Source organism: Spermophilus citellus, assembly GCF_964194105.1.
Source record: "Spermophilus citellus genome assembly, chromosome: 8".
Lineage (NCBI taxonomy): Eukaryota > Metazoa > Chordata > Mammalia > Rodentia > Sciuridae > Spermophilus > Spermophilus citellus.
Window position 1 is genome coordinate 24,577,601 of NC_138189.1, and position 24,399 is coordinate 24,601,999.

A 24,399-nucleotide genomic window follows, 5' to 3' on the forward strand; every position below is an offset into this window, starting at 1 on the left:
CCTACAACAAATCTTCTAATAGGTCATAATCTTTCCTATTTTGGTCATTTAACACCTTGAATGGTATGCTTAACCTCTTGTTACTTACCTCTACTTTGTATATTTTCTCAACTCGTCCACTTGTCTAGTCACATAACATAGATGGCCAGGTGCAATCCCCAAAGCTCTGCACCATTGTCAAAATTTCACCAACTCTTGTGAAGGTCATGCATGAATGACAAAGCAGCTGCCTTCTTTTTTCAGCTTATACCCTCACTATAAATTGACACATTTGTGAACAATGCTCAAGCTTTTCTTTCTTCTCAGCTGATCTCTCCCTCCAGATCCTATGTGAATATAGGAATAGACTAAAGGAGAGGCAAAATCCTGACTAGTGCTGGTTTAGAATTTTTTTTCTCATTTTCAGCAGCTCTTTTTCCTTCTTACAATGGACTGTATCACCCCCTTACACAGACGTCTATTACATGAAGACTTCTACGTTGAACATTCCAAGGAGCTGAACTGATTGCATCACATTCTGGGCCTTGTTACTGGTCACTATTCCAAGCTAGCATCCAAAATGGGACAGAGCAGTATTATACGCATTCCAAGGAATGTCCTAATGCAGACCCTGTAGTAATCTACCAGGTATCATTGTGCTTCTTTCCTAGTGGTGTTGTCTCCATCACATAGAGAGGCAACATGAAATTCTATAAACTGGGAAGTGTCCTCAAATAGGAAAACTCTTTTCTAGAGTTTTTTTTTTTTTTTTTTTTTAAGAGAGAGAGAGACACACACACAGAGAGAATTTTTTTAATATTTATTTTTTAGTTTTCGGCGGACACAACATCTTTGTTTGTATGTGGTGTTGAGGATCAAACCCGGGCCGTACACATGCCAGGCGAGCGCGCTACCATTTGAGCCACATCCTCAGCCCTCTAGTGTTTTTTTTTTTTTTTTTTTTCTGTATCTAACTTCTCAGGATCCAGTCTTATATGTGCTACCCTGGCTCCTGCTGACATGATGGCTGAATACTACAGTTGTTTGGGTCTTCCATTATCGGGTACAACATGGTTTTGGACAGATTACATTGAAATATAACCCTAGTTATTGGCTCTATAGCCAAGAAGGCATATTGGGTCAGAAACTTAGAGGAGGTAATATGGTTTTGAGTAAGGGGGGCACACTTTATCTTCAAAGAAAGGAGAGTACTATCCCAAATAGAAAAGCATGGGCCATTTTTGCAGATTCAGTGTTTATGATTTTATTTTCTTTGGTGAGGGTGAAATTAGTTAATATATTTCTACCCTATATAATCTACCTTTTCCCATTTCAGATCCAGACCTGCCTTTGAGGAGTTTGAACTTCTTGAGTGTTTAACTACTTTTCTAATTAAGTTCTGAGATTGACCCTTGGCTTTATTTTGCATGTCGTCAAGGATGATTTCAGGATTTAACTCCTAACATTTATTCATAGAACTCTCAGCTTGTCCTCACCTTTCCTTCAAAGCATCAAACCAGTAAAATCATAGCAATCCAGTACTTTATGACAGTGTTACTCCTTCTCCAATTTTACTCAAATACTGGATACCTGGCCCCACAAGGCACTCCCTTACCACATTATACTGTCTCAGTTCATCACTGATAAAAGCTTTAATAATTGAAACATCGACTTGTATCAGGGGCTCTGTGTGCTCCCTTTCCAACAATGAGGAGGCCATTATTAACAGCTGGGTAGCAAGTTTATCTAGCTTTTAAATCCTGTTTTAGCATCTGATTTCTTGAACAAATTTCAGTACCAATTATGGTTGCTGTGTTCCTGAGAAATCAGACTTTCAGATATTGTTAGCATGAAGGAAGAATACTAGCTAGAGTTTTTGATAAAGATAAAACAAAACAAAAATACATGTTGAGAGAAGGAAAATTAGCTGAATTAGACAGTAGGGAGAAAACACGTTTTCATGGAATTTTAAGAAAAGTTTTAAATGACTCTACAGGGAGCTCTAAAAATTGAATGACACATCAGAGGAATCCCAGGTTACAAAAAATGATCCAGGTCTTCACTCCATATTCATTATGGTGCTCAATATGCCCTTTAGTGGGCCTAATAATTTTGTTATTCCTAAATAGAAGTCTCTGTATTAAATATCACATTATAGACTATAGTAATTTCTTTTTAGCTATTATTAATTAAGGCCTGCTTATTTCCATAATAAAGAATGCACAATCTCACTGAATTAAAATAAAAAAACATTTTATTTCTTCATCCTGACATAGTTCAAAGTCAATCAAGAGTGAGGATATGGTTTTTCTATTTGTAGACATCAAGGGACATATGTTCCTTCATTACAATGGCTCTGGCTTCCTTTAGTTTAGTACTATTCAATTGAACTTTATACAATGATGCAATTTTTATATAAGTACAATGGCTGATATATTGGCCAATAATCACAGATGGTTATTAAGCCCTTCAAATATGACTAGCTTCATGGAGAAACTGAACTCAATTTTGAAACTTTAATTTTAATTATTTCAATTAAATTGTTTAACTTGATTAATTTAATGCGTACATTACTATTTATATTTCACTGTTTATCTAAATGTTACCTATATTCATACTATATATGTATGTTTGTCTATATGTGTGTCTATGTGCATGTAAATATGTGTATGTGTGTGTATATAATGAAAGAAGAATATGTTTGTGTATATAATGATTTTAATGCATCACTGAAAGAAGAGAAAGACAATGTATGAGATGAATTTGTTGGTGAGGAAAGTGAGGGACATCAATTCTACTCACATCCCATTGACAAAGGGTTATATGGCTACATATAAGTGCAAGGGAGGCTTGAAAATGTAGCTAGCTATATGCTCAGGAATAATACAAATCAGATGTTAGAGAGCAATGGGAGCCTCAGCTATACTAAATCATTTCTTAAAAAAACACATTTTTATGAAAGTATAATTCCTAAGTAAAGAACTATATAAAAATACTATGTGCAATTTGAAGAATCTGAACCTATGCAGACACTTGTGATACCATCACCACAGTCAAGGTGATAGAGAAGTCTAGCACCTCCAAAAGTTTCTTATGACTTCTTATGCCTTATTTATTATTATTTATGTTTTTGTTTTTGGCATAAACACTTAATATGAAATATACCTTCTTAGCAAATTTTGAGGTGTGTAATAATATAGTTCACTTCAGGGACTATGTTTTACAATAGATCTTTAGAATTTATACAATTGGCATAATTAAAATTATAACCATTGAGTGACAACTACCTGTTTCCCCATCCTTGTGTTTCTATGTGTTTGACTGTTATAGATACCTCAGATAAGTGTGATCATGCAACATTTGTCTTTCTGCGGGTGGCTTATTCTTATACTCTGTCTTCAGAATCATTGAGACCTAAAATCCAATCCTCCTACCCTCTTCTCAATTATCCTTCTTTCATCACCATGATAATTGTGTTCTCCTTTCTGTAATGTGTATATGTGCTATCTTATGTGGCAAAGGGAAATTTGAAGATGTGACTAAACACCTTGAGATGGAGAGATTGCTCTGGATCATCTAGGTTTTAAAGTAGAAGTTTGAGGCAGAAGATAATGTCAGAATGATGGTTAGACCATACCTTTACTGCCGATTTTCAAAAGAGAGAAATGTAAACAAGGACTGAAAAATGTGGGCAGCCTCTAGAAACTTAAACTTGTAAGAAAATGGGGCTGGGGATGTGGCTCAAGCGGTAGCGCGCTCGCCTGGCATGAGTGCGGCCCGGGTTCGATCCTCAGCACCACATACAAACAAAGATGTTGTGTCCGCCGAAAACTAGAAAATAAATATTAAAAAATTCTCCTCTCTCTCTCTCTCTCTCTCTCTCTCTCTCAAAAAAAAAAAATTGTAAGAAAATGGTTTCTTCCCTGAAGCTTCTCAGAAGGGAACTCAGTTCTTCTGATATTTTGAGTTTAGCCCAGTGAAGTCCAAATTAAGCTTCTGACATCTAGAATTTGAATATAATGTATTTGTGCTGTTTTAATCTATTGCATTTGTAGTACATTGCTATAGCAAGAATAGAAAACAAACAAAATCATTTGCTTCTCTTAACTTGAATTCCATGGGACATCGTTATAAGTAGTCATATTTCCTCTAACTTCATCATACTCTTTTGGAATCCATATACCTGCTCCTCTGATTTGATATGAGGTATCCCCCAAAAGCTCCTGTTAATTAAGAGGTAATCAGATTGTGAGTGCTGTAACCTAATCAGTCCTTCTGTGTTTGAATGGACTGGGAGCTATCTCTAGGCAGGTGGGGCATGACTGGACGAGGTAGGTCACAGAAGCTTGTTCTGGAAGGTTGCATCTTCCCTATGGTTCCTTCCCCCTGGTCTCTGTTTCTGCTTGTGACACTGCAATAAGCTAAGCAGCTTTCCTCCATTGATTGGACTCTGACTCTTTGCCCATGATTTTTGTTGTTGTTGTTTTGTTTTTCTGAGACAAAGTCTCTCTAAGTTGCTGAGGCTTGCTTTGCACTTCCAATCCTCCTTCCTTCCAAGCTGCTTGGAATACAGACATGTGCAACTGGGCCCTGAACAATGGAGTTGGGCATCTGTGGACTGAGACCTCAGACACGGTGAACCCAAAATAAATTTTCCTTTTTCTAAATTGTTCTTATTGGCTATTTTGGTCACAGAGACAAAAAACTAAAATACCAGCTTATTCTAACTCTCCATTTATCCGGCCTTTGCTAAGCTGAATAACATGGTCATCAGTGTATTCTACTTAATAAGCTTGTCTCACTTTGTTCTTTAATTACTAATTTTTTTTTTGTTTTTGGTCTAGCTATTTTGTTGTATTTGCTTGGACTCTACAGACTGCACCATGCTAAATGACCACATAGCACCTCTATTTTCTCATCCAACATCTAGGAATTTCTTCTCCACAGATTCAATGTACTCCTCTGCTCTCTATATTCTTGAGAAAGAGGGAAAAAAAAAGATCTTATCTATAAGCTTTAACAATCACATTTACACTCCTATCACTCATAGATCTTTTCATCTCTCACTATGGATAAATCCTCTGCTCTCCTATTAAAAAACAAATTTGGCAACAGAGCACCAAACCCAGCCACTCCTGCTAATCAAAGACAATGACCCAACTTTCTTATCATTTTTTTCCTCTGTATTTGATTATTTTCATCAGGCAAAAATATTGCTGAATTGTTTCAACTTTAAATGATGTCTTGACCTCATATAGTTCCTACCCACTTTCTAAAATAAATTCATCTCTATATATCCATATGTACATTTATATTTCCAACCTCCCAATTCTTTCCCTCCTATTTAGTCTTTACCTACATTAATCAGACATTTGTCCACATAATGGTAGCAAACAACAACAACAAAAAAACAAAAACAAAAAATAAAAACAAAAACAAAAACAAAAGCTAAGCTTTTTTCGATACACAACCTGCGTGTTGACAAATATTTTGGTTGATTTTCAGTTCTCGTATTAAGTAATTGGCACTATTTGTATAGTTGATCATTATTAAGTAATTGGCACTATTTGTATAGTTGATCATTCTCCTAAAACATCTTTTTTTGTTTGTTTTGTATTTTGTTATTTTTATTTTCTATTTAACCTCCATGGGATCACTATATCATTATTCTTTTTCTACCTCAATGTCATTTTGGCAGTTTTTCTCAGTCCATATTTTCAATTTACTTTCATCTCTCTTAACCGAATTTTTGAATACCTAAGAGATTAGTTTTGATAAATTTTCTTCCCAATACAATCTAAATTTTAAAAATTTTCAGAGGTTTCAGAGGTTGCAGTGGTTTTAGTCCATGGATAGCTCGCTCTATTCCATAATAATGTTAAAGTGAACCAAACAAGGGAAAGACTTTTATACAAAAAAAATTACAAAATGTTGCTGAAATAAATCAAAATGCCACCAATAAATAGAAAGGCACATCATGTTCAATGATTGGGTGGCTAAATATGTGAAGATTTTGTTTGAATAGTATATAGATAGGTTAATAGAAATATAGAGAAATAAACTTATTATAAAAAACTGACCAACCTAGATGGCCTTCAATAGATGAATGGATAAAAAAATGTGGCATATATACACAATGGAATATTACTCAACAATAAAGAAAATAAAATCATGGCATTTGCAGGTAAATGGATGGAGTTAGAGAAGAGAAGTTAGCCAATCCCAAATAACCAAATGATGAATGTTTTCTTTGATATAAAGAGGATGATTCATAGTGGGATAGGGAGAGGGAGCATGGGAGGAATAGACAAACTCTAGATAGAGTATAGAGGGATTGGAGGGCAAAGGAGGGGGTATGGGGGTAGAAATGATGGTGGAACATGATGATCTTGTGCTCTACCTGTGTAATAAGAATTGTAATGCATTCCACTGTCATATATAAATAAATAAAAAATGGATTCACGTGATTCTGAAGATGGATGGGTAGATCCATTTCATTTCAGCATTATTGACAATTTTCAAGAGGTAAAGACAAATGTATATTGATGCATGAATGGATTAACATAATGTGGTAAATGCACATAATGAATTATTCAGCTTCAAAAATGAAAGAAATTCTGACACATGCTGTAACATAAATAAACTTGGAAGACATTATGCCAAGTGAAAAAAGGTAGCTCACAAATGATAACTACTACATGATACTGTGATTTGAGTTCTTTAGAATAGTTCAATTGTTTAGAAAGTAGAATAGTGGTTATCCACGTATGGGGAGAATAGAGAAATAAGAAGTTATTCAATGGGCACAATGTTTCAGTTCAGAATGATGAAAAATTATAGAGCTGGACAGTGCCCATGATTGCACATAACTATGAAAATATTTAATGCTACTGAACTCTACACTTAAGATACTTTTAATGGTTAATGTTAGAGTCTGTAAACAAGTCAAGATGGCGTCTGGCATTTTGCAGAGGGAGTGGTTTGTGAAGTAACGCCAGCGAGCCATTAAGTGTGGAGATTCCTTATTGGTTGACTGCTGTATCTAGTTTATGTTAATTAAGATAAGCTGTGTGGAATGTATATATACCTCTCGTGTCCTACAATAAACGGCTCCCACTCCTGCTGTATCAATGTACACAAGTTGCTCGTCACCCCCCAGTTAGTTTGCTGCAGCCGGACTGCAGCAGGTTAATTGTATCCTATGTATATTTCCTCACAAAAAATCTTGAGCGATATGTACCTCCCTGATTTTATCCATTATAGTCCATGCTTTTTCTCCTACATCACAGATATCTTTTCATATCAAAACATTTGTACTTTCTGTTCCCTCTGCCTAGAACATCTCTCTGATAGTTCATTATTTAGCTACTTTTTTTTGTTTAGTATCACCTGACAAAAAATATATTAATTTGTTAATTTGTCTACCTCTTTGTCCACTAGGATGTAAACTTATCAAAAGCAGTAATTCATCTGTATTATTCACTAATTATATTTTAGTTCTTAGAAGAGAACCTGACACAAAGTAGGTATTCAATAATATGAGTACATGGATAACTGAAAAATTAAGTATGAAAATTTTTACCAAATGTAATTTTAAAGTCTGAGTACATATGCCATTGTAAACATTTCTGTGGTTTTCTCCCTGAAAATTGACTAGACCTCTTCTTCTTTATTTTTTTTCTTAAAATTAGTAATGGTAAGATATTTTCCCCCTCTCAATCATCCATGTTTCCTTATTTTTCTGCACTGTTGTATTAAATACTTTTTACCACTTAAATAGACATGCCTGATGCAGACATGTTAATATAATTAAGCAGGCTTGTGCTATTGTTTCTCCATGGAAAAAAAATAGTTATTGATAATTTGGATGAGCACAAATATAGCACAGATAGAACACAGATAATGCATAATGGCTTTTACACATTTTTTTTTCTGGGGCAGAAGGAGAATCTTTGCCAAGAAATCAATATTTGGAATTTGTTTAGATCATTATATTTGAGTGACTGCTACCTGCAAATGCATAGAATAATATGCCTGCCAAATACAATCAGGAACAGAAAGGAGTTTTTTTACTGGCATTAATCCACAATAAAATTAATAGCATGACAGATCAGTGGATAAGTGCTCCATCAAGCCTTAACACATTGTCTAAGCAACATACAAACACATCTGTCCCAGGTAAAGCAATTGAAGCTGTAGGAATATTTCTAAAATGCATTGGCTTTGCTTTCTACCTTGTCTATCAATCAGAAACCACTGTATTTGGATATATGTGATATAGGCAGCACCATTTCGTGTCTTAACAATTTTTATTACTGAAAATAAAATGATTGCTTTGTGAATGTCTTAGTTTAAATACATATGTTGTGGGAGTTGGATAAAATCAAATAAATGATTAAATAGAAGATGAAAGTCCCAGAAAGTTGCCAACAGAATCAGCCCCTAGTAAGTACTGAGAAAAATACAGGGAAAATTAATTAACCTGGATAGTTATATTGTTTCATCAGTTTAAATATATATATATATAGTCAGACACAATACCTTTATTTTATTTATTTGTGTGGTGCTGAGTATAGAACCTAGCGCCTCGTATGTGCTAGTGAGCACTCCACTGCTGAGCCACAACCCCAGCCCCTCATAAGTTTTTAATGTGATCTTTAATGACTATTTTTTTTTTGTAAAGAAGAAATGGTGGTGGGAGCAAACTGTGAGATCAAAAATAGAGCATTGTACCATGAAAGGGTTAGACAATTTGATTTGACACACTGTGTAATCAAATCAGCAAAAGAAAGGTTCAAGATGTGGTATCAGATTGAGATTATTATTTATATCTATTTCTCTTTCCTACTTATGTCTGATTCAGATCTAATAAGTCAACCTCATTTTTTAAAATGGTTATATACCCAGAACCATTCATTCACACAAAGCATTTACTGAAAACCTCATACAGACTAGACTCTGTTCTGGGAACTATATATCCACAGACAAATGAAATATGATTCCTGTCTTTGATCCCTCTGACATAATGTAGAAGAAACTGACATACAAACAAGACTATCAACAGAGCCTCAAGTACCAGTGGATTCATAAAGTAGTGTATTATATTCTTTGCATCATGAATGATCCCACTAGTATGAACCATAAGAAGAACCTGATTTTTGTATTGCAGAACACTGCATTTATTTCAAATGCATTTTAAAAGTTAAACTTTGTGAAATAGCAATCCTCATTTTTATATTATTTTATGTCGAATGATTGAATAGCTGTTGTTTGCAAAGGAACTGCAATTGAATCTTTCCCTTCTTTTTAATTTTTTATTATTTTTATTTATATATGACAGCAGAATGCATTACAATTCTTATTACACATATAGAGCACAATTTTTCATATCTCTGCTTGTATATAAAGTATATTCACACCAATTCTTGTCTTTATACATGTACTTTGTCTAATAATGTCCATCACATTCCACCAACATTTCTAACCCCCTGACGCCTCCCTTTCCCTGCGACCCCTCTGCCCTATCTCGAGTTCATCTATTCCTCCCATGCTCCCCCCACCATGAATCAGACTCCTTATATCAGAGAAAACATTCGGCATTTTGTTTTTTGGGATTATCTAACTTCACTTAGCATTCTCTTCTCTAACTCCATTTACCTGCAAATGCCATGATTTTATTCTCTTTTATTGCCAAGTGATATTTCATTGTGTATATATGACACATTTTTTTTTATCCATTCATCTACTAAAGCACATATAGTTTGTTCCACAGTTTATCTATTGTGAATTGCGCTGCTATAATCATTGATGTGGCTGTGTCCCTGTAGTATGCTGTTTTTAAGTCTCCTTTGAGTTTCGACCAAGGAGAGGGATAGCTGGGGTCAAATGGTGGTTTCAGTCCCATTTTTCCAAGAAATCTCCATACTGCTTTCCATATTGGCTACACAAATTTGCAGCCCCACCAGAAGTGTATGAGTATACTTTTTCCCCACATCCTCACCAACACTTACTTGTTGTTTGTATTCATAATAGCTGCCATTCTGACTAATTGCTAGAGATGATGAACATTTTTTTTCATATATTTGTTGATTGATTGTACATCATCTTCTGAGAAGAGTCTCTTCAGGTCCTTGGCCTATTTATTTATTTATTTATGTTTGGTGTTTAGCTTTTTGAGTTCTTTATATACCCTAGAGATTAGTGCTCTATCTGATGTGTGAGGGGTAAAGATTTGTTCCCAAGATGTAGGCTCTCTATTCACCTCACAGATGGTTTCTTTTGCTGAGAGGAAACTTTTTTGTTTAAGTCCATCCCATTTATTGATTCTTGATTTTAATTCTTGCACCAAAGGAGTCTTATTAAGGGAGTTGGAGCCTAATTCCACATGATGGAGATTAGGGCCTACTTTTTCTTCTATTAGACACAGGGTTTCTCCAGACCTTAAACTATACTACAGCAATAGTAATAAAAACAGCATGTTATTGGCACTAGAGCACACTGGTAGATGAATGGGACAGAATAGAGGACACAGAGACTAACCCACAAATTTACAATTATCTTATATTAGACAAAGGTGCCAAAAACGTGCATTGGAGAAAAGATAGCCTCTTCAACAAATGGTGCTGGAAAAACTGGAAATCCATGTGCAACAAGATGAAATTATACCCTGTCTCTCACCATGCACAAAACTCAATTCAAACTGGATCAAGGACCTAGGATTCTTCCCCTTCTTTAAATAGAAAAGTAACCGCGGGTATTCAGACCTTGGAAATAGACAGGGAAGTGTTCCCCTGGTGAGCAAACTCCCTGGGTACAACTGATGCTCTGATTCCCAAGACTGGAATGTCCAGCAATTCCCCACTGAGGCTATTAAGATAACTATGTGGATGCACTTACCTGGTTTATATAGTGACATCCTTTGAAGGAGAGAGGCTCTGTATTTGCATTAACCTGGACCTCATCTCAGTTAGCTAGCACTCAGGATTAAAAGGAATACTGGCTAAAGTGTTGTCATTGGTGGTGGGTAATATGTGACATTTTTGGTTACTAAATATGATGGCAGAGAGGGATAGACACCCTTTTGTCTGCCATCCTTCTGTTTGTCTGCACCTTCCCTGTGTGTCTGTGTCTGTTCTTTGGGCGCCTCCTCCACAAGTCTCCCGCACAGGTCTTCCTTTAGAAGTAACTACTGCAAATGGAGTAATGAGAATTTCCCTTTGTACAATTTGACAAACATAAAGTAGAAAACCATTTGAAAATATATTATTTTTTCTTTTTAAAATTTTTTTAATATTTATTTTTTTCTGTTGTACTTGGACATAATACCTTTATTTTATGTATATATGTATGTATTTTTATGTGTTGCTGAGGATCAAACTCAGGGCCTTGCATGTGTTCGGCGAGTGTTCTACCACTAGGCCACAACCCAAACCTACTTGTTTTTTTTAAAGTAAATATTTATTATATGCAGTGATATAACCTATTGTGGATTTAAAATTTTGTAATCCTGCTAAATATATGTTGTAAAAATTGATTAAATTGATTTGTCTTCAATTTCTTCATTTGAAACCAATAATTTTATAACTCCATAGTTTATTTAGACTCCTCAGATGAGATAATGTATTTGAAACTTTTTGGGAATTGGTAAAAGCCAAATATTATGTTTGTATTTGGGAGCATTCTATATGTGCCTCCGCTGGTTTACCTTTAGTACAATGCTTATTCCCTAAGGATTTATAAAATAAAGAAGTTGATTCATGATTATTAAGGTAATTTTAAAAAATGATCACTCTATAAGTTTAAGGTAAAATCACTACAAAATACAAATTACTATGATAAAAAGGACTGTCTTATCTGTAATGTAACTACTTTGTTTTAAAAGTAAGCATTTTGCAGTGTGTTATTCTCTTGCTAATTTTAATGAATGGTTCTGTTGGTGGTTGTTAAGGGACTGTTTTTGAAACTTTCTTTGTGTAGTGACTCAGAAACTCCAGTGTTTATTAATTCTAATCACCACTTCTCTAGTTTCAAAAAATTTATTAGTGAGTTTTTCAAGCAACCACTGTAGGCTTTTCTTTCCTGCATAATGTTAATCTATGAGTTTCAAAAATGTATAAAATATGTGAAGAAGAGAACAGAATGAATTTCAGTGTTTTTTTTTTTTTTTTTCTTGAAAGTCTCATCTCCAGAAGGCTGTGCTTCCAGGAATGGTCCCACACTGTCAGCTCATTTGTGTTGCCAGTGCCGCCACCTCGTTCCCAGAAGAGCATCTGTGGATTTGGGGAGAGGAGGCAGCACTTCTGGGAATGGTGCCCAGAATACGCAAGCTTCCGTGTCATTGGAGAAAGTCAGAAAGGGTACAATAAAATCTTCATTTGTTGAGTCTTTTATGTGCAGTCCTCACTTCTGGGACTGACAACTGAGATGTCCATATATTCTAATTTGTAGAATGTTTTATAAAGAGCCTTTTTGAAATACTAGTGCGGACTTTTCTGTACTTCCTTCTCCAATTCCACACCTGACTCCTACTCTCTTCTCACTTTCAAAGCATTCTCCAGAGGATGACACAGGCATTAATGATAACCAAAAGCCATGTCATAATAAATAATATGTAAAATCAGGTGAAAGTATTATATTCCTTTAGCTCAAAAAACAGCACCTAAAATTGTTAGAAGAATTTTACATGTAATGTATACATTTTGTAAAATATTAAGCCTTGCAGATATGTCACAATAATTTAAATATTTTGGGTGTTTATTTTAATGCATATTGGAATAATACAACAAACATGACTAGCATAAGATCCAGTGTTTTGTTGCTTTAGGAAGTGGCTCAAGTAAATAGTAAGTAGTTCATGGTAACCACCTTAACAGAACCAGATGAATTATAGATGTGGTGCTCAAAAATCCCAATGAGGGGGGGAACCTTCAAAAAAAAGTTATATTATTATAATTTTTAAGTACAGATAACAGGATGATATAAAGTCAAGGCATTGTTTTCCATATTCTGAACTGACATGTATGGTATCTCATTTCAGGAAGCTAACCTTAAACTTGCCAAATATGTATGAATAAACGAAGAATGTACACTGGTTTTTCATACATACACCATAGAGAGCTTATTTGTCAGGTTTCCATAAGACAAGAACATGTGTTACATTATGTACTACTGCAAGAATGGGATCTTAATTAGAATAAGTCATACTCTCTATGTATAATATTTCAAAAGGCATTTACTGTCATGTATATCTAAAAAGAACAAATAAAAATAAAAGAATGAATTCCAAGGCAAAAAAAAGGTGCATGTGTTAGCTTTTCTGTCACTGTGACCATAATATCTGAGAAGAATAACTTAGAAAAGAATGCAGGTATTTACGCTTATAGTTTCAGAAGTTCAGCGCACGGTCTACCAGACTCTGTTGCTCTGGACCCTAGATGAGGCTAAGCATCATGGCAGAAGGCATGGTGAAGAAAGGCTGCTTAACTAAAAAAAAAATTGTGAAGGGGGAGGGTAGAGAGAGACAGAGAGAGAAACAGAGAGAGAGGGATGAGGGGGGAGAGAAAGGGGGGGAGCACAAACAGAAGAGCACACACATGCCAGGGACAAGAATGTAATCCTATGGGAAAAACCACCTATGATCTACTTCCTCTAGCCATGCCCTACCTAGAGTCCATCTGTGTATAATGTGTCAAAATGAATTTTATTGTCATATGTAATTAATTAGAACAAATAAAAAAACAATAAAAAAGAAATATGTGCAAGCATTTAAGCAAATTGTTAGTACTCTAACTGAATAGAAACATTAAAGTTTTAGGGTACTCATTTATTATATTTTACTTATTTGCAAAGTTAATACTTCTGTAGTAATTATAAATAAATACACCAAATCTGCTGCTAAAAGTTTTAAATAATAAGCTAGGAAAATATCAGCAACGGAATGGGCAAGAGGCTTATTTCAGATAAAATAGTGCATTTTACAATCATAGATATACAAAAACTAAAGCATTAAATATTATCAAGACTATAATAAAATCTACTCTGTCCATGGAGAATTAGTTAATATTCTGATGTTGTGATCTTAGTATTTGATGTGTGCTCTATGTGCACTAAAAATTGGGGACTGTGTAAGCCTTTTCTTCTGCCTATCTTTGCCACATAGTATAACAAGAGATTTAAAATATTATTAATAAGTTCATGACATAGTCTGCAACTAATTTATTGGTGTAAGCACAAAGGGTAATAAAGTCACAGTTGGTGCACTATAAGGACTTGTTCCACATAGTCAAACTGTACCACAGGAAGGAATGTCCCATATCCTACACCCACTATCCTCCACCCACAACCCAGAAATGCAGGAAGACTTAAGAGTTACACGTATAACTATAAAAGCATATCAATCATAGTAAAGAGAGGCCACTGAATTCTTGAAATGTTTTCTAATATTGATCTATTAATGGGAAATTGTAACAAATATTGTTTCATACTGAAATCTGTTTTCTTAAATGTTGAAAGCTTTCCATTTTCTATTTGCAATAAAAGCTTTAGTTCCATGGTTTAAACCTTTAAGACATGAAGCTTTATGCACCATTAGGGTCTAACTTTGCATGTTATAATATTTCGCAGAGCTGTTGGAATAATTAAACAGCCTTAATTTATCCATACCAAGGTCACTTGTATCAGTTTTCCACAGGCACACACTCAACTCATTAATGGCAACATCGGAGCATCATCCATCAAGCCTTGACCATGGTATTTTAGATTATTTTATGCCTCAGAATGACTTGGTCTGTACCTCATTTGAAGAATTTACTGAAAAGTATTTTGAACATTGTTGAAGAGGAACAAAGTGAATGGTCTTCAAGCTTAACTTCCCGAAATAGACATCACATTTATATTTCTGAGAAGCACTTTTGTCCCCAGTTACTGCAAACATTATCAGATTGCTTGTCACATTCAGAATTACAGACTGAATCACATTCAGACAACAACTCAGGTGAGTTCTTAAAACAAAAATTATTATTGAAAGTCATCTGTCTTATTTTAATAATGATTATTAACATTAAATCTTATCACAAAAAGCAACTAAATATTTTTCCCAATTTTAATATACAGTCATCGTCTCATATCTGCAGAAGATTGCTTCCAGGACCTCTGAGGATACCTTTTAGTTTGCAGATGCACAAGCTCTTTAATAAAATGTGTACTAACTGCATATTTCCTATTAGTTACAATACTAACTCAATGTAAATGCTATGCAAATAGTCATTATACTATATTGTTTTAGGAATGAATAATATATTGTTTAGAAAATAAATATCTGTTTCTGTTCAGTCCAGACACAATTTGGTTTTCTTCTTGTTGTTGTTCTCAAGCAATTCATTGATTAAAACAAATCCTGAGAGGTAGAATTCATAGATACAGAGGGTCAGTTACATGTGTATGCTTTAGTTGATGTTCTCATAATTGGCTGATAAAAAAGTGTGAGATTATACTATCAAATGAATCCTCATACTAATGATTAATTAAATTTTGAGGATGTGAAACTTAATAATTTATAATAATAATAAACATTTTTATTCTTTATGCCTTTTTTATGAAATACCAGGTATTAAAACCAGTGACTTGTACATGTGACACAAGCATTTTACCCCTTTGCTGCCTTCATGACCCTCATTTTTTTTTTTGGAGAATTAATTCTTAACCATGCCATTGATACTTTGGTTAAATTAATGGCAATCATTTTGCATATCACTCTCACATCATTATAGAATTGAAAAATCTTAAGTTGAATCATGGTATGTTAGTGACCATTTTGTAGGAACTATTAAGTATATAAAGCAACCGAATAACTCAATTTATATATGTTTACTTGAATGTTTGTCACTGACTTTTAATTTTTTTAACATTAAGTACTGTTTTGCTATAATGGTATCAATTATTACAATGGTGATAAAAGCATATTTATTAATGAGATTAGGAAAAGGAAGAGAAGCCATAAAACTTGTGAGTAATTAACAGTATAGCTAATAAACAAATATGGTGAAAAATATAGAGGAGTTATGCAAATGATTTAGAGACCTACTACTGTTTTAGTCAGCCTTTTGTAGTTGTGACCAAAAATACCTGAAAGGAGCTATATAGAAGTGCTCACAGTTTCAGAAGTCTCAATCCATAGACAGTCAATTCCAGGCAGAACACCATGGCAGAGGGTATGATGGAGGAAAGTAGCTCAGGACAAGGCTACAAGGAAGAAGAAAGAGAACTCTGCTCATGAGAGACAAAATATAAACCCCAAAGGCAAACCTCCACTGTCCTACTTTATGCAATCACACCCTACCTGCCTACATTCACCATCCAGTGAATCCATATCAGTTGCTAAACCCACTGATTAGGTTATACTTCTCATCAACTAGTCATTTCACCTCTGAAAATTCTTGCATTTTGTGTAATACATGAGCTTTAGGGGGATATCTCATATCTAAACCGTAACAACTACCTAAAAATAGAAAATCTTAATGATTTGAGGGAGATAGTTTAGTGTCTGGAAAGAAAAGAACATACAACAACAACAAAACTTGAGATTAAAAAAATGACAAAATTTCTTTAGAAATTTAGAGATATTCAGAGACAGAAGATTTATTCTTGATTTCTACTCCAACTAAAATTATGACATATGTCTCCAGGACGAAAATTCACTGTACAGAGACCCTTTAGATTACAATGGGCTTATGTGCTGATTAACCCAAGATGAGTTAAACATATCCTAAGTGTAAAATACATTTAATATGGGGCTGGGGTTGTGACGCAACGGTAGAGCTCTTGCCTGGTATGTGTAAGGTGCTGGGTTCCATTCTCAGCACAACATAAAAAAACAAACAAACAAATAAATATATAAATAAAACAAAAGTGTTGTGTCCATCTACAACTAAAAATATTTTTTTTTAAATGCATTTAATATATTTAACCTACTGAATATCTTGGATTAGCAGCATCACACACTGTGGAGTGTTGGTTGGTTACCCTCTTGACTGTGTGGCTGACTGTGAGCTGTGGTTCAGCTCATGACTGCTGTCCAGCATTGCAAGTGTCATTACTGTGTATCACTTGGCCAGGAAGACATCAAAATTCAAAATTCAAAGTATGGTTTCTACTAAATGCATAGCACTTTCATATCATTATAAAGTTGAAAACTCTTGTTGACCCAGGCTAAGTCATGGATGGTTTGTAGTACCTTTCAAGTAGGAAAAGCATCTGGTACTCAGTTTATAGAGGTTCACTCAAGTGTTTTGCCCTGGACAGACAGAATGTTTGTAGGAACTATCAAGTAGATAAAGCATCTGGTAAATCAATTTATATAGGTTTACTTGAATGTTTGTCACTGGACTTCAATTTTTTTTAACATTTAATACTATTTTGGTTTAATGGTATCAATTATTACAATGCTGATAAAAGCATATTTATTAATGGAAAAAGATTCCTTTTTAAAATTATGTGAATCATTGCTCATATTTGTTAATTAGAAATTTTTATATTAAATATTGACATTTCTATTAGTGCTATGTATGTGTTGCTATTGACCAAAATAATGTAATATTTTGTTTCAAAATAAATCTTATTTATTGTCTTTGTGCCATTTGAGGGAGATAGTTGTACATTCTCCAGAAAGAAAAAAAAAAAACCTTATATTAAAAAAGCCTGACAAAATTTCTTTAGAAATTTAGAAATATTTCCAGTTCTCAGAAACAATTATTCAGAAGATTTGAGAGGAAGACAAGTGATTGTTGTCACATTTGGTTTCTGGACAGATTCCATTAGTCAGCCTACACAACCCCACCTACACATTACACTTGGCTTCAAATGTCAGGACAGGCTGTGATAATAAAACTGACACTTGGGAGCATAGCCACTTCCTGGCACTGCAAGCCACGGTTTGAGACTTTAACAAAAATACAACGGTTGAATAAATCAGCCACTTTTCCTGGGAAGAGAGTCTTATCCAGAGAAGCACTTTGATGTGAGAGATGCATAGGAAGGAAAGCATAATCAATGTCTGAGTAAAAACATATCTGTAGAATCAGCTGGCCAGTGTAATTGTGATGGTGTCTAGAATTTTCAGGTAATCTATTATGTGAAGATAGAAATCTTGATCATTCAAGATTATTTCACCTCTCTTCCCCCAAACAAACTCTTAGGTAAGTGGTTGTTTGGAGGAGAGATGATTGGTTCTACAAACTAGAGTGCACTGATATGTAAGAAGATAACCTTATAAGTGCAAAATCTGATGGATGTTCTGAGTTTCTAGTTTATGACATGAAGAGAACCAAGCAACATGTGCCCCAAGGTCTGATCACATATTTGTTTCTTTTTCTTGATACTATGATTCCCAAATAATTGTTTCTCCCCATTCTTTTCTTAACTACTAGTGATTTAGTGGTACAGTCCATATTTTTTTTTGATGTTGTTGAGTTTTGCTTGTACTGTTTATAACTCATAGTGTATAAATGGTCACAATTTTGAAAAATTCAAGCCAAAAAGGGCCTCATGAATCATTTTGTTCATATTTAATTGATGGAATTACAACTCAAAAAGTTTAGGTGATTTAAAAAAAAACACAATCATTAATATTATTGATAGATTTAAAATGCAAGTTTTTCAATTCCCAAACTAGTCTTTATTCCTCTCCAAGTGTTTTGAATACTCCTGAATTTTTTTATTTATATCATAAAATGGTCATATATTTTCTTATGTAATTGGTAACTGTGAATGGCGGTATGTTAAAGTCGCTTTATTGAGAACATTGAATATTAACAAAAGGGGCACTTAGGATGCTTAGTGCTTGATTGAAAAGGTACAGATTTGAATATGAGTTTTAAAAGCTAATTATCAATCTTCAGGCTTTTATAATATACCAGACACAGTGATAAGTACTTGACATATAAAAACCTAAACAGTGTTTGATGGAAATGACACAAAGGTTCAAGGAATGGGGCAATTTACTAATTGTCATTATGTGCGAAATCTTATATATCCACCAGACCACACTTTATAAGGGCCATGATATCACTAATAAAAGCTACTACAGATTGAATTAAATAGTTTGTTTAGTCACTTTATAGAAAAGATTATTTAATTTCCATAAAACATCCTTTTTTCCCCCAAAAAAAGTTGCATATAAGAAAAAATAAGGCTCAAAAATTTTAATCGCAGTTTGCTGTCCAACCTCAGTCTCTCAGTAGTCTTCCACATATAATGTCTATTCTATTTTTTTTTTTCTGTGTGTGTGTGTGTGTGTGCTGGGGATTGAACCCAGGGTCTTGTGCACGTGAGGCAAGCACTCTACCAACTGAGCTATATACCCAGCCCCCTATAATGTCTATTCTAAATATGCATATATTTCCATTCTATCAGGTTCATTTTCTCATTATTTTCAAATTGTCTCAGCACATTATCCACTTTGCTTGGAATATTATTGCAGATAAGCTTCCTGCGTTTCCCTCATCTTTTTCTTCGTATAAATGAAAACTACCATGGATTTGGGATTATCTTTCACATCTGTATCCTCTGAAATTGTGTGAAGTATTCTGGCAGAAATGGGCTCATTCAGAATCTGGTATATCAGATTCTGATATACCTGATTCTGAATAACTGACGTCAGTTACAGAGGCAAAATTCCAGTTGGGAACAGCTCTCTTTTTTCAGGATTATCCAGAAAAACAAATCCAATACTATTTATGTTATCAAAGTTATTGAAGGAGTTCAACTACCTGGTTGAATTGAGTAGTGAGCAGACTGGAAACCCAGGCAAGAGATGGAGAGTCTTCAGGCTGAAATATTTGGGTTGATCTAGCAGGCAGGAACACAAAACTGGATTTTTATGTTACAGTTTTTAGTCAGAATTTATTCTTCTCTAGGAAACCTAAGTTTTTTCTCTTAAGACCTTTGACTGATTGGATGAGGATCCATCCACATTATCAAAGGTATTTTCTTTCAGTTGAATTCCACTGATTATAGATGTTCATCACACTTACAAAGCACCTTCCCATTAACATCTGGATTAGTGTTTAATTAACACTGAACCCTGTAGTACAGCCAAGTGGACATTGAATTTATCACAAAACTCCAGAGATTTCATCCAAAATTAATATTTTGCTTGAAGACAGTATAAAAAGTAAGCTTTGATAATACATTTCAGTACATTTTGTAAATTCTTATTAAGTCTTGATAGAGATAGTTGAAGATGGATAGATGTGTCATAAAAATTCACACCCAAAGTAATTTACCTATAGCATGCCTTGTGTGTGAAATGGAAGAAACATGGTAAACCCTGGCCACTGCTCTCTGTCAATAATCAGGTCCAAACTGTAATAAAAAGCCAACACAAACATTATTCTCTGAGCTTAAGTATTTGCTTAAGGTTTGTGAATTTTAGTGTTGAGATACTGGATACTTTTCTATGTCAAGGATAACTGGAAAAGACACATAATTGCTGGAATTGATGTTTGATATTAGAAAGAAGGAAATGCTTCATAATCTTTTGATAAATGTAACCATTTGCAGTTTTTATCTGGAATTTTCCTGTGAAATATTTATGCTTTCAAAATATTCTTGATCTTTGAAAATGTAGTTGCTATTTTTAAATTATTTCTAAGAGCTTAAAGTCTGGTACACTCCCTAATCTGTTTTCAATCTCAAATACAATGCTTATGGCATGAAGCATAACACTTAAGGAATAATTTCTTATGAACAAATCCTGGATTTGTCACATAGAAGACATTCATGATGATGCATTATCTGTTTTCACCAAATAGAATGAGATTTAGCAAAAATTAATTCAGTTTTTTTTTTTTATGGAATGAGAACTGAGGTCAAAACATGCCCTCCTACTGACCTCCTTCCTCTGCATATCTACTTTAAAAGCATGCCAGAGTGATATCCCACAAACCAATTACTCAAGTCCATGAGCCTGTTGCAGACAACACTCTGTTATCAAAACACACAGTAGATATGCTAATAGTTAAAATCAGCACTAGCATAAGTTGCAGACATTTATGAATATCTATGAAATGAACATTTCTAGAAAAATACTGTATTTTATTGATATGGACTAGAGTTAAGGATTAACATTGGAATACAAAAGAAGTTTATAAAATAAATGGCACAAGGTCAAAATACAGTTTTAAAAGTGAGTGTAAAAAAAAAAAACTGAGTGTAGAAATACATACTTAGTTCTTAGCTCAGTTACTCTGACCAGAAAATAATTTTATTTAGAGAACAACTAATATCTCAATGCAAATCAATATCTTTCTCTATGATAACTAATACCGTAAAGCAACTGTAATAGTAGTAGGCAACAACAGTATCTCTTCATTGTCATGCATAAATGATGACTCAAAAGTCAATAGCTATTTGACATTCCCTGTAGCATCTTCACACTGGCAGAGTTGAACTTACTGAATGTCTGTTTTTAGTAAGATTGTAGGAGCAAAGCTCTTTTTTTTTTAATGTAATGCTTTATTTTGCTTGTTTTCTATAGAATGAAAATAACATATGGATTCCAGCAAGACAGTTGATGAACATATTTAAAAAAATATATCAAGTGACTCTTATAGGGGTTAGATCAATTTCTACAACAGAGATTATTATCAGATTTTAGCCATTTTAGCCATCGGCATAAAATTCAGCCTCATTTCACATCAATGTCACTCCTCCGATGGTTAGAAAGAAGCCAAATAAGTTTTACAGAAGATCCAACCTGAAGAATTCTCTACTTCTTCCTTTCTGCAGTGATTTTGAATTTTGCATAACTTAAAAAAACAGAAACCTCATTGGTGGGTTAGTCATTCTTTAGACTTTCATTTTCTTACTACCATTGAAAGCTTTCTGTGATGTTAAAAAAAAAAAAAGTAAAGAATGGATTAGCAAGGAGAGTGCTTCTTTCTTCCAGTTTATAATAAATTCCTTTGCCTGAAAGGCAGGATAATACAGACTTAATACAGATGTTCCCTTGAATATACCTTATGTACATTTTAAAACTTGCAGTTGAAATGAATCACACACACATACCACTAACCCATTTTTGTTGCAATTTTAAATTACCAATTTGAATTACACATGTTGAACTTGATAGTATTGGCCAGTTACCTCAGGGAATTATTGTTGAAACACAATTTAAAACATTGACTTTGAACAGTCATAGTCTCTTAGCATAGCAAATTTTGTGTATATCAAAATCTTACTGCTTTGTATTTCAGGGTAAAGTATTCAAAATTCTAAGATCAAGCTTTCTTATAACCATGCTGATATTTGACTCAAGAAATGCTATTTATGGTTTATGATCAATATGGAGAAAACAGATTGTTTCTCTTTTCATTTTTATTGTGTACTTGTTAATCTATTTCTAAAGGTATTATGCTAATTATAACACTACTCTTCACATTCAGAATCCAAATTGCACATTTTCAAGTTTTTCTTTTTTTTTCCAAATTGTAATCTGTTAATTACTTGTTTAATGGAGTGTGTAATTACCTACTTTAAGTTAAGAAACTGTTTCCATTTCAAAGAGAGAAACCTATTTTAGAAATGAAAGAATATAAATGTAATCCTTTCTGATACAGAATATAACTCTTTAGTTCCCTTAATGGTTCTAAGTGAGAAAATGAGATTGCAAAACAACTCATTATATTTTGTCTTTATGTCTTTGAGCATACAACATCAAACTTGGGTAAAATTTATGACAAAGATAGCAAGTTGCCATTTAACTACACATTTTCGAGGTAATTTTACTCTCTATTCATGCCATTTAAACAACTAATCTCCAGAGCAAGAAGAAAAACAGGATATTAATAAGATATATTTTTAAAGTGTTTTCTTTTTCAAATACCTGGCTAGAGCAAAAAAAAAAAAAATCATAAAAGAGATTAGATGAGGAAACAAGATGTAAGAGAAGTGGAATAATTTAGGAAATTCAATAAATAGCAAATAAGATTAATCAAGTTGTAGATTCATACATATTATTTATGGCTTATAAGGATGATTTAATTTTTATCTAGGCAACAAGAAATATGAGGTATAACCAGGGTGCATTTTGTTTTATCACATATGGGGAAACTTGGACATCCAAATATGAAATGAAATGGGTCATTGCCACACAAGCAGGATTGGTATACACTCCAGACTATTATATCCACCATAAGTGCTAAATATTTTAATGAAAATATTGAGACATATATTTTTAGAACATGAAAGAGAGTATACTCAGAAGGTATTTTGATGATGACTACTCATTCCTTGAGTGATCTACAGTGATAGGAGTTGAAAATCAATCAGAAGCGTTCTTAATACCAAAATCTCTATATTAGACAGGAAGATAAACATCACAGTAGGGCTTTTCTGTTTTTTGAAAACTTTTATAATCTGGGCATGATTCCCTGGGAACCAATGTCAATGTCTTCAAAAACTAATGGCTAGGTGGAGTGGAGGCAGCAAAAATAAATAAGTAAATGGCAAATTTTCAAATAATGACGTTTCTGAGACCATAAAAAGGGAGAAAGACAATAAATAAATAAAAATAAAAGCTCAAAATCAACCATGTGAGATCTCTAGACAAAAAAAAAAAAATAAGCAGTTTAAGGAATTTAAAAGAATATTCCAGAAAAATGCTTGAATCTTAGTAGGATTCCTTCCTTCCTCCCTCCCTCCCTCCCCCTCTCTCTCTTTCTTTCTTTCTTTCTTTCTTTCTTTCTTTCTTTCTTTCTTTCTTTCTTTCTTTCTTTCTTTCTTTCTTTCTTTCTTTCTTTCTTTCTTTCTTTCTTTCTTTCTTTCTTTCTTTCTTTCTTTCTCAACTTCCTTTTCCCTTCTTTCTAACCTTGTGGTAGTCTTGAGAGTTAACAGATTTCACACATAGTGAAATCTAGCATTCTGGGAGCCACCAGATGGGGGCAGAAGAAAAAGCTCCTTCAAATCTTCATTCCCAGAGGATCAACATTAATTAACTGGTCTGGTAGTTCCCTAGGAGTCTATCATGAAAGGATGTCTTTGTTTGAACTGAGCTGAAGCTCACCTAAAACAAAAGGCTTTTTTCTAGGAGGTATGTGTGAAACATTATAAATGTTTATCTTCAAATCTGTCCAAGGAATTGAAGCCATCAAGGACTTAAATTAAAAAGCTTAAAAGTATAGTCTTGGAAATCATATGTGTTATAAGATGACAATACAGATTTTGACAATCTCCCATTTATTACTTTGAATCTAGCAGGATGTGGGCATGTATAAGGCTTTGCACCTTCTCAGCAAAACAGAAAAAAATAAAATACACACATTAAAAAAAACCCTTGAGAAGTCCCTCAACTATTGTCTCTGTCCAATCTTGAGCCTCTAGGCATGCTGAAAGTGAAAGCTAACACTGACAGAATTATTAAGGAAA